Source organism: Palaemon carinicauda, chromosome 25 (assembly GCF_036898095.1).
Source record: "Palaemon carinicauda isolate YSFRI2023 chromosome 25, ASM3689809v2, whole genome shotgun sequence".
In the NCBI taxonomy this organism is placed as follows: domain Eukaryota; kingdom Metazoa; phylum Arthropoda; class Malacostraca; order Decapoda; family Palaemonidae; genus Palaemon; species Palaemon carinicauda.
Genome location: NC_090749.1, coordinates 99077796 through 99089913, shown reverse-complemented (window position 1 = coordinate 99089913; position 12118 = coordinate 99077796). Strand labels below are relative to the sequence as shown.

General features: G+C 42.8%; 1 long non-coding RNA gene across 2 annotated transcripts in view; it reads left to right on the top strand.

Moving 5' to 3' along the window:
- LOC137619292 (uncharacterized) overlaps window positions 1-12118 on the top strand; it is a 53998-nt gene that overhangs the window by 34186 nt on the left and 7694 nt on the right. Inside the window, exons 4-5 of one of the 2 annotated variants that reach the window (XR_011039893.1) lie at window positions 874-948; window positions 3944-4116. This is a non-coding gene — a long non-coding RNA (uncharacterized lncRNA). The remainder of the gene's footprint in view (window positions 1-873; window positions 949-3943; window positions 4117-12118) is intronic. The other variant, XR_011039894.1, reaches the window with a different exon arrangement.

The following is a 12118-nucleotide window of genomic DNA, read 5'->3' as shown; positions in this document are numbered from 1 at the left end:
CACATATAAACTATAAATAACATGAGAAGAGGAAGAGAAGTAAGATAGAACAGCATGCCCAATTGTACCCCCAAGCAAGAGATCTCTAATCCAAGACAGTAGAAGGCCATGGTACAGAGGTTATGGCACTATCCAAGACCAGAAAACAATGGTTTGATTTTGGAGTATCCTCCTAGAAGAGTTGCCTACCATAACTAGAGAGTCTCTTCTACCCTTACCAAAATGAAAGTAGCCAGTGAAAAATCACATAGCAGTAGTTAACCCCTTGAGTAAAGAAGAATTGTTTGGTAATCTGTGTTATCAGGTGAATAATGACAGGAAAATGTGGTAAGAATAGGCTAGACTATTCGGTGTACAGTATGTGTACGCAAAGACAAAATGAGCCGTAACCTGAGAGAGGGATCCAATGCAGTACTACCTGGCCAGTCAAAAAACCAATAAATCTATTGCGGTAGTATCTTAACAGGTGGCTGGTGCTCTGGCCAACCTACTATGATGAAAACATACTACTCTTCCAGATCCTGGTATGGCAACACATGTTCATTTTCCCTCTTCTCCTTCAGGTGATCATAATTAGGAGTTGCAAGACAAAAGCACAATGCAGAAGACCATTAAGTGTGCCATGTTCAGCAATGGTACCATGGGTAAGACCGTCTCATTTTCTCTTACTGCTATGAGTTCCTACCTGAATATGTCCCAACAAGAAGTGGCATCTCTCTCTCTCTCAAGGAAGGAAGGTATGTCATTACATTTCCTAACAAAAAGTAGAATACATCTTTTTCTCTTCCCTTTTAGCCCTCATCCTCACCCCTATTTTGCCTTCCCTTCTTCTGTCTCAACCATCACTCTACTTGCGATGTTTTCTTCCTGTAGGACTTCGGCACTGAAGGACTTTCCTGGCCCCAACATCCAGTCCCATGAAAGATGACTAATGAAATAGTTTATAAGGTATGATTTTTATATTTGAAGCCATATTATTATTATTATTATTATTATTATTATTATTATTATTATTATTATTATTATTATTATTATTATTTTTATTATTATTACAGTATTATTATCATTATTATTATTATTATTATTATTATTATTAGACAGTGAAAGATGGAAATGGAAGGTTGTTAAAAGGAGAGGAAGTAAGGAAAAGGTGGGCGGAATATTTTGAAAGATTACTGAATGTTGAGGATAAAAGGGAGGCAGATATAATTGCTGTTGCAGGTGTTGAGGTGCCGGTGATGGGAGATGAGAATGAGAAAGAGATTACAATAGAGGAAGTGAGGAGAGCACTAGATGAAACGAGAGTAGGAAAAGCTTCTGGTATGGATGGTGTGAGAGCTGAGATGTTGAAGGAGGGGGTGTGACTGTACTTGAATGGTTGGTGAGATTGTTTAATATGTGCTTTGTGTTGTCAATGGTACCAGTAGATTGGGTTTGTGCATGTATTGTACCACTATATAAGGGTAAGGGAGTTGTGCATGAGTGTTGTAATTCAAGGGGTATTAGTTTTATTGAGTGTGGTTGGAAAAGTGTATGGTAGAGTACTGATTAATAGGATTAAGGATAAAACAGAGAATGCAATCTTAAAAGTACATGGTGGTTTTAGAAGAGGTAGGGGTTGTATGAATCAGATTTTTACAGTAAGGCAGATATGCGAGAAATATTTAGCAAAAGGTAAGGAGGTGTATGTTGCGTTTATGGATCTGGAGAAAGCGTGTGATAGAGTTGATAGGGAAGTAATGTGGAATGTGATGAGGTTATATGGAGTTGGTGGAAGGTTGTTGCAAGCAGTGAAAAGTTTCTACAAAGGTAGTAAAGCATGTGTTAGAATAGGAAGAAGTGACTGATTGGTTTCTGGTGAGAGTGGGGCTGAGACAGGGATGTGTGATGTCGCCGTGGTTGTTTAACTTGTATGTTGATGGAGTGGTGAGAGAGTTGAATGCTCGAGTGCTTGGACGAGGATTGAATCTGGTAGACGAGAATGACCATGAATGGTAGGTAAATCAGTTGTTGTTTGCGGATGATACTGTACTGGTTGCAGACGCGGAAGAGAAGCTTGGCCAATTATTGACAGAATTTGGAAGGGTGTGTGAGAGAGGGAAGTTGAGAGTTAATGTGGGTAAGAGTAAGGTTATGAGATGTACGAGAAGGGAAGGTGGTGCAAGGTTGAATGTCATGTTAAATGAAGAGTTACTTGAGGAGGTGGATCAGTTTAAGTACTTGGGGTCTGTTGTTGCAGCAAATGGTGGAGTGGAAGCAAATGTACGTCAGAGAGTGAATAAAGGATGCAAAGTGTTGGGGGCAGTTAAGGGAGTAGTAAAAAATAGAGGGTTGGGCATGAATGTAAAGAGAGTTCTGTATGAGAAAGTGATTGTATCAATTGTGATGTATGGATTGGAGTTGGGGGGAATGAAAGTGACGGAGACAGAAATTGAATGTGTTTGAGATGAAGTGTCTAAGGAGTAAGGCTGGTGTATCTCGAGTAGATAGGGTTAGGAACGAAGTGGTGAGGATAAGAACGGGTGTAAGAAATGAGTTAGCAGCTAGAGTGGATATGAATGTGTTGAGGTGGTTTGGCCATGTTGAGAGAACGGAAAATGGCTGTCTGCTAAAGAAGGTGATGAATGCAAGAGTTGATGGGAGAAGTACAAGAGGAAGGCCAAGGTTTGGGTGGATGGATGGAGTAAAGAAAGCTCTGGGTGATAGGAGGATAGATGGGAGAGAGGCAAGAGAGCGTGCTAGAAATAGGAATGAATGGCGAGCGATTGTGACGCAGTTCCGGTAGGCCCTGCTGCTTCCTCCGGTGCCTGAGATGACCGCGGAGGTAGCAGCAGTAGGCTTATTCAGCATTATGAAGCTTCATCTGTGGTGGATAACAGGGGAGGGTGGGTTGTGGCACCCTAGCAGTGCCAGCCGAACTCGGTTGAGTCCCTTGTCAGGGTGGGAGGAACGTAGAGAGTAGAGGTCCCCTTTTTTGTTTCATTTGTTTGATGTCGGCTACCCCCCAAATTGGGGGAAGAGCCTTGGTATATGTATGTATTGTTATTATTATTACTAGCGGAACCCGTGTAAATTACACAAAAAATTATATTTTCAATACTAATTACCTTGTTCCTAACCTATACATGTTTGAATAAAATGTGATAATATTTTACTTGTATATTCATTTAAAAAAATGAGCAATACATGAAACAATTTACAAAACTTCCTCTTCCTGGCCATGAGTAGAATTATTCTGAGGACAAATTTTCACTCTTATACTGTTCATAGACTTTGCTCTTGAGAAGGCTACATAAAGTTGTCCATGAGTAAAGCAATGTTGTGGTAGGTAGATCCCAACATTATCGAAAGTCTGTCCTTGAGCTTTATTAATGGTCATTGAATATGATAGGCAGACGGGAAATTGAGTAATGTCTAGGAAGATTTGAAGCAAAGGGTGATCAGAATTATGGAAAAGGCCCGAGTTTAATTTTATAATCTAGGTTAGGGAAATTGATAGACCTCAATTTTTGATATTTAAAAAGTCAGGTGCTAAAGATAAAATTGGGAAAACTATGTAAGATGTGCTTTGGTTAAGTAATCAATGTCTAATGTGAATTTGTGAGAGTATACCATGAAATTATTTCCGTTTTCTTTAAAGCGTAACACACGAGTATACCATGAAATTATTTCTGTTTTCTGTAAAGCATGACACACAATAAATAACACACGCTATCATATTGCAGTAATATATTATTATTATTAATATTATTATTATTATTATTATTATTATTATTATTATTATTATTATTATCATCTAAGAAAAATAGACATCCCTTGTGTTCAGGTTTGATTTAAATAAATAATTTAAAAAAGAAAAATGTGTTCATTTAAAAAAAATATATAGAATAAGAATCTTTTTGATAATGTGTTTCTCGTATTAATCTCCCCTCGTCTCCTGCAGGTGTTTGACAACTGCACCGTCACTGTTATGATTGTGTACACACTCGGACTTTTGATACAGCCGTCCAGGAGGAATACGATTGACTGAGACCTCTCAGTTACCCCCAGACAGTCGTCTTTTTGTTCCGTCTCTCCTTGGTTTCAACTTCCTCTTCTGAAAATGTTAAGGAAAAGGTGTGACAATTCTTTCTTTTTGTGGCTAATTAGTGTCATCAGTGTACCTCCTGTGGTGCACTGTATGCATTGCTAGATGGTTTTCACAGCTTCTTTTTCGCTCTATTTTTAACCGTCTTCTTTATCTTCATTTCCAATTCCTATCTTTCAGTTGGATATCCAACTTCTTCGATGTTCCAACACAAATACAAACCAGGTAGTTATAACTGCCTGCAGGTGGTGGGGAAGACCCACTCGCATGTTAGTCAGCTCGTCACTCACTTTCGACTTGGCGGTTTTTAATAGTTTTGCTTTTTTTCTTTCTAGATAAATGGAAAATACAAAAGATGTTATTTTCTGGATAAGCCAAAAAAGTGCAACATGTTTTTGTGAAAACCTGCCATATTAATCCCATTGTCCTAGTGGCTTTTGCATTTGTGACTAATGCTTAAGGAAATTACAAATATAACAGTAAGCATATCAAATTGAGACAATATAGATTCTTATACAGTTGATGAAAAAGGATAAAAATTTTGTTATGTCTTAAAATTATGTCTTTAATTAATATCTTAGTCTTATCAAGAGCTTCACCATCTATGTCTGAAAGGAGGGCTAATACACAGGGTGTATTATCTTGACACCTTCATGGAATGTGAATGCAGACGACAGCCTTCTAAGACAAAAAGAACAATGATTCCAAAGCGCGGCTTTTGAGCGATGTGGGAAATTCAGTTTATAAATATGACGTAAGAGAGATTGTTGAACTGGTTAACTCTCAATGAAGGTCTAAATCATAATTAGGAATATTACAACAAAAGGAATTTCACTTCTCACAGCCTTTTGTAGAAGAAACACCACTTTTGTTTGAATAGTTGTCTGGGATGGAATACAAGAATTATTTCACAGATATCTTTTGCAGACTAGTTTCCCAATGAAAGGGGAGCAGAGAATGAGTATTTGAAGGGAATCTTTGTCTCCTATAAGTCATGGACCTTCTTCCATTGAGATGTATGAGGAGATCCCTGGGGCTTGAGGAATCATGCACTTAAAGAGGGATAGAAGATCCATTCTCTTCTTGTCCCTTACTGATTGCCATAATTTCCTAAATTTTATTTTAGAGATTTCTTCTGGGTGTGTAAATATTCAGATTTGGATACGTTTTGAATTATTATTAATATTACTAGGTAAGCTACGACCCTAGTTGTAAAAATACTAGAAGCCCAATAGTCGAGTAGAAAGCTTTTGCACAGAACCCTTTGTCTGGGTGTCATTGAACACTCGAGCAAAATCAACCTTTGGGAAAGCTATTTTTTAGACCAAAAACTGAAATGGCTGATAAATGTAGCTGAAAGATAAAGATTATGAACTGGCCGGCACCAAGTATCAGAATTCAAGCTCAATGATTGGTAAACATGTTTGAGAACATTTATTTTAAGCATATAAGGATCCTAAACTCAATTTCCAACATGGAAAACCATATAATCACAAGTCAAATAGTTTGTAGCATTTATTAGACCTGACAACAATTTGACTATGATGTTTTATATACACATTTGTTCAAAATCAAAAGGAAATATATTTAAAAAAGGGAATAAAATGGAGAATCCCATACAGAAAGTTTGCTATGACAATAACAGTCAGTACGTGTATGCTGAAGTCCAACTGATCACTCCTATATATATCCACCTATTAGTGCATGTCCTTATAGTTTACATTTTCACCTTTTTCTTCACAAATCTTAGGTTAATATATATTAGTTTCACCCTATATCGGGGCTGTGGCAGTAGCATGTCTGGTGAGAGGCCGCAGAGACAAAGTGGCTCTTCTCTGCCAATGTCGTGGCCCAGTTCATAGATGCTCTGTATTATTTGACCAACATTTCACTGGGACCTGGTCAGAAAAAACACCGAGATGTTCATCCAGGAAACATTAAGCAAGATTTGAAGGATCTAAAGACTTACGCAAAGTTCCTTAAAAATCATAATCCTTTTGTGAGCAATGATGGAAATCAACTGCCCTGAGGTAGTAGGGGTGTAAGAATACTACCACCGTATGTCCTGCGTGTCGCAGAAAGGGACTAAAGGAACAGCTACTGCCTTGTAGTCTTGTTTTTTAGCAAAAGGCTAAGCCCACTGCAAAATGAAAGGATGAATGTTGATGAAGCCATTACCATTGCGAATATATAGTGAACTACTTTATATCAAAGAGTGCTGGCCAGTGCATATGTTAATTATCAGCCACAGCAAAATGTATTTGTCCAGAATTTGACAACAGTAGCACCTGTTCTCTTTCATGATGATGGGAGCATGCACAAGTCACAGAAATCACAGCTTGCAATAAATCTGATACAGATGAATCCATTTGTGAACTAATGATTACCTCATCAGTGACAAAAACTATTGATGGGTGTGGACTTATCCATCACATACCTTGGCCTAAAGCTGGAATCTAATGGTGGCAAAACTTTCGGCTTTACAGTACATGAAGAGGATTCATACTAAATAATCTTTTTTCTGGGCTCGAACCTGTGCCGCCCAGTGAATAAGCTCCATTTAGCACTTATTCTTAGGTAATTTACTGCTAAATATACCAGAGAAAAAATGTAAAGGAGTGCTAGGTTAACTAGCTCGCTCACCTATTGGTGTCGGTATAAAATTGGGCGTATAATCCAGAGGTCCTGCACTATTTAGATTTATCCACGACAAATACCCCAATAGAGGAGAGCCGTTCAACCCCACTCGGCACCACCAACTCTGCATCCGCTCAGAACTCAACTCCTTTTAGCACGCCTTGTGTTGTAACCCGCTTTTTTGTTGTGCTCTCGTTTTTGCTTATTTTCCACTGGATTATGGCTTCTTCGTCGGTTTCCCAGGAGACACCGTCTAAGTTAAGTACCAAGCTTGGTTTTGCTGTGTTTTGAGCAACCTAGATCGTTTAATATTTAAATTATAGGAGTTTATTCTCTTCGTTCATATCGATCTTGCTTGATTCCACTACAGTTGGTACTCCTGTTTTTGAGAGCTTTTAGTTTCACTCGCGGTGTTACTATGTGTATTATTTTTATTATTAAATTTTATTTGTTATTGTGGATATTCATTATTTAGCGTTTAGAACCCTCGTGGTTCAATTTTAGGGCCGATATCATTTACGTATCGTTATGGCTGCCGACCTTCGTTGCTAGGCGGCAATGTTATTTTTAAGCCATCAGGTGTGTCTTTTGTGATTTAATTATTATGTTGCATGCCTTGCCCAAAAATTTTTATGTGTTTATTTATATAATTTTCAACGCTATCACTATTATAATGAATATTTGTGCTATTACTCCGTTTGATCTGTCTGGTTGGGGATCGTCAGTTGGTAGCCCTGCTGCCTCGTATCACGTGATCCTCCCCCACGCTCCCCCTCTCGCTAGGTGGGCGGCTAGGCTTCTCCCCCCCCTCCACTAGGGGACCGTTGCCTTCCCTCCTTTTAGAGGGGGTAGTTCAGTGTTTATGGACTTTGTCCTCCGGGTGTCCCGGCGGGTTCGTCTCTGTCTAGTCTGGTTGGCCACCGGTCAACAGAGTTGGATCCCGGTGCACCCTATTTTATATTCACTTATCACACTGGCTTATGTTATACGAAACCCTCTGGGTTCGGTTGGCGGTTCTTAGCTACAGTTCCGCCCCCCTATTATTTTATACAGTTCCTATGATTACATATGATGATTATATATGACAGATCACTACCCCGGAGTCCCTATACGAATTGGTTTTGGATATACTTTTATTTCCCGGCCCGGGGCTTATCCCCGCCCTGGGAAATCAGACACCATGTGTCTTAATTCCTTGTTGTTGCATCCTTTTTTATGCTCCCGGCTCGACCGGAATGGATTGCTATACTTAAGTCTTAAGTTAGACTTATGTTTAGGCCCGGGTCCTCCGGACCCGCCCCTACTTAAGAATATTACAGTTAAGCTCTAATCTTGTGTTAGACCTATGTTAGGCCCGGGTCCTCCGGACCCGCCCCTACTTAAGAATATTACAGTTAAGCTCTAATCTTGTGTTAGACCTATGTTAGGCCCGGGTCCTCCGGACCCGCCCCTACTTAAGGGAATTACAGTTTCTCATATACTATTCTTTTTATAGATGGTGCATTGTCAGACGCCGGCCTGTGCAGCTGTTCTGCATCAGCCTTGTGGCCACTCCGTTTGCCGATCTCACGCCCTCTGTGGTGTTCAACTGGAAGACGTTGTGGTATGGCACCCGGATAACTGTGTGGTTTGTTTCGACCTCATCACTACCCTTGGATCTGACTCGGTGAGTCCCGTTGGCTATGTTGCCTTCTTATTTATCTTACCTTTTTTGGTATACATACACTATTAGTAAGATCTCTATGGTCTTGAAGAACCATTGGGAGTCTTCCCTTTTATAATTCCCACTATTATTTCAGGCATCCCCGGAGCAAAAGTCTGCGGCTCGGGCCACACTGAAAGTGTGGGTTGGTGGTTTTGCCCGGAATGTGAAGTCCAAGCGGCCGTACGTCCTATCTGAGGACTACTGCTCTATGATTTACCCCAACGCCAAGTCTTCAGCCGCTGTGGCTAGGCATGTGGCAGCTCCCATCATTGCCCACATTGATGCCACCATAGCGGGTCTCATCGATCCAGAACAAGATCCGTCGGACGCCCCCGGAGATCTGGAGGACAATGTTGCCTCCATGAACCTGGACGTTGAACCAATGTTATTGGACGATCCGGATACAGGTAGGGTGGTAAGTGAGGCAGGTGTTTCCGGCGCTGAGATTCCTATCCTCAGCCCCGCTCTTTCTTCTTCATCTGATCGCTCTTCCTTTCATGGTTTTTCTGGGGACCGTGATTCGTCTCAACGATCATACCCGGTTCCCCCTAAGGATAAGTCTACATCTAGAACCTTACCTAAAGCTCGTAAGCCTCACAAGACTTCCCATAGCTCTAAGCAGAATACAAACCTGTCATCAAAGGCTTCTGGTTCCTCCTCTAAGTCTCACGACCCGGGAGTTCATTCCGCCACTCCTGCTGCTAGCCCGGGCCTTTCCGAATCAGCCATGCTTCGCATCGTGTCGGAGATGCAGGCTAAGTTGGTTTCAGAGATGCAGTCTAAAATGGACACGATGTTCTCTAACATCGGTCAGAGACTTGGGGCTTTAGAGCAAGGAGCTCCGGAGAGAGTCCAAAGCTCTCTCATCCCGGATGCCTCTAAGCTCCCGCCGTTTGCCAAGAATAACCCTTGGCGTATGGCTCTTCATTCCCCGTTCTCAGACGGAATGTTAACTTTGGAGGGCCTTGGCACTCGTCCTCTAGAGGACTTTGAATTCTTTCCTCCTGGTCTGGCATTTCCATTTCATGGTTATGCCAGGCTTACCGAGGAAGCTTTGGTTCGGTTAGACAAGGTCCCCAAAGAGACGGTCATCTTCCCTAAAGAGCAAGCCCAATCTGTTTGGGCCAGATTCCTGAACGACATCGGCTGCACCAACACCATGCTGACGCCTTATAAAAGCTCTTTTACAATGTTCTTAATGGACAAAAACACCTTGACTCCATGCGTCAATAAGGTAGCAGAGCTTGCCTTCCAATATGCTCTGGAGGAGAAGCCCTTGCCTCCCATCCGAGAGGTGGATCCAATCTCCCTCCTTCTTCCTTCAGGCATTGAGTGTTGGGACAACGTCCATACCACCTTTACCTCTGGCAAGCTAGCAGCAGACTGTGCTTCAGTAATGTTTAGTGAGAGGCTTCCCCGTCTCCCGGAATCCCTCATTAAACAGGAGTATGATTCCCGCTTACGTGTTGGCCGTACTCTGAACTTGGCCACATCCACGGAGTCGATAGCCTTGACTTACGATACTGAGAGTATTTTTAAGTCTCTCAACAAGGCTACGTTACAATCTTTATACTATGACCTGTATGACTTCGCTACTGCTAAACGCAGATGTCGCAAACATGTCCTGGCTGAGGCGACTATTAGGCATGAACCTAATAAGCTTATCCGGTCCTCCTGTTGGGGTTCAAATCTCTTCCCCGAGGATCTCGTAGAGGAAGTCTTGGCGAAGGCCACTAGAGTCAATCAGAGCCTTAAAGCCCGTTGGGGTTTGACTCCTAAACGCAAATATGACCCCGCAAATTACCAAGCCCGGGGTAGGAAGAAGCTTCGTCCATATACCTCCACCCAGTTCAGGCAACAGCAGAGTGGTTCGTCCAATTTCCGGCTGCCTCTTCCCCCATCTCCTGTTGCCCCTGCACAGCCTTCCACCTCTCAGGCTCCTTCGGACGACTATGTCACCGTTCTGCTCCCTAAGAGCCAGCTTTCTGGTGCCTCTGCCACTTCTCCTGCCTTTAACCAGTCTTATGAGGCTCATAGCTCTTCCCAGAGTTATGGTAGAGGTAGAGGCTACCACCGTGGTTCTAACCAGAATAGAGGCAGGGGAAGATTCTTTCGCAGGGGAAAGAACTTCCGAGGCGGACGTGGAGGCAACTCCTCAAACCAATACTGAGGTGCAGCAGGTAGGGGGGAGGCTCTATGCCTTCCGCAACAAATGGAGGTTCAGTCCCTGGGCTTTCAGTATCATCTCCAAGGGACTGGGGTGGAGTTGGATTCAAGGGCCTCCTCCTCCGAACAAATTCCATCAACATTCCACTCCGGACCTGGTCGAATTTGTCCAGGATCTTTTACAAAAGAACGCCATACAAGAAACGAAACACCTGAAGTTTCAAGGTCGGCTGTTCAGTGTCCCGAAGAAGGATTCAGACAAGAGAAGAGTGATTCTAGACCTATCCCTTCTCAACTTGTCCATTCAATGCGACAAGGTTCGAATGCTTACCGTCTCGCAGGTGCGGACCTTACTTCCCCGTGGGGCCGTCACCACCTCTATCGATCTTACAGACGCCTATTATCACGTCCCGATAGCGAGACACTTCCGTCCGTATCTAGGCTTCCGCTTAGGGGACAAAAGTTACTCCTTCAAGGTGATGCCTTTCGGGCTCAACATCGCCCCAAGGATCTTCACAAAGTTAGCAGAAGTCGCTGTTCAGGAACTCAGAAATCAGGGGATTCAAGTAGTAGCCTATCTGGACGACTGGCTCATTTGGTCAGACACCTCCCAAAATTGCCTAAAAGCCACTCACAAAGTCATCCAATATCTTCAATCTCTAGGCTTCCAGATCAACTTCAAGAAGTCCCGTCTTCTTCCAAAATCGAAGTTCCAATGGCTCGGCCTGCAATGGGATCTTATATCTCATACTCTGTGTCTTCCCAAACCCAAGAGGTTAGAGATTGCAAGGAACACCAATCGCTTTCTCAAAGACAAAGTAAGTTCCAGACGACTTCAAGAAAGGATTCTGGGGTCCCTTCAGTTTGCCTCAGTGACGGATCTTCTTCTGAAGGCAAAATTGAAAGATATCAATCGTGTCTGGCGTTCGAGGGCGAACCGGAAGCTCCGGGACAGGAAAGTCCGCCTTCCTCCCATTCTACGGGAAAGACTTCTTCCTTGGACAAGAGCCAACAGTCTGTCAAAGTCAGTTCCCCTTCGATTTCCGCCTCCGAAGTTAATCATTCACACGGACGCATCCCTTTCAGGTTGGGGCGGCTATTCTCAGCTCCAGAAAGTTCAAGGTCTTTGGTCTCCCTTGTTCTGCCAATTTCACATCAATGTGCTGGAGGCCATGGCAGTTCTTCTAACCCTGAAACGTCTCGCTCTACCCAAGAGACAACACCTTCGTCTGGTCCTCGACAGCGAAGTGGTGGTCCGCTGCCTCAACAGAGGCGGGTCAAAGTCAGGGCCTCTGAACCATGTTCTAGTAGCCATATTCTCCCTAGCAGCCTTGAACCGTTGGCATCTTTCAGCTGTCCACCTGGCGGGAGTCCGGAATGTAGTGGCAGACGCCCTGTCCCGGACCTCCCCTCTAGAATCGGAATGGTCACTCGATCTAAAGTCATTTCAGTGGATTCTCTCTCGGGTTCCCGGTCTCCAAGTGGACCTCTTCGCCACAGAGTCCAACCACAAATTGAGAGTA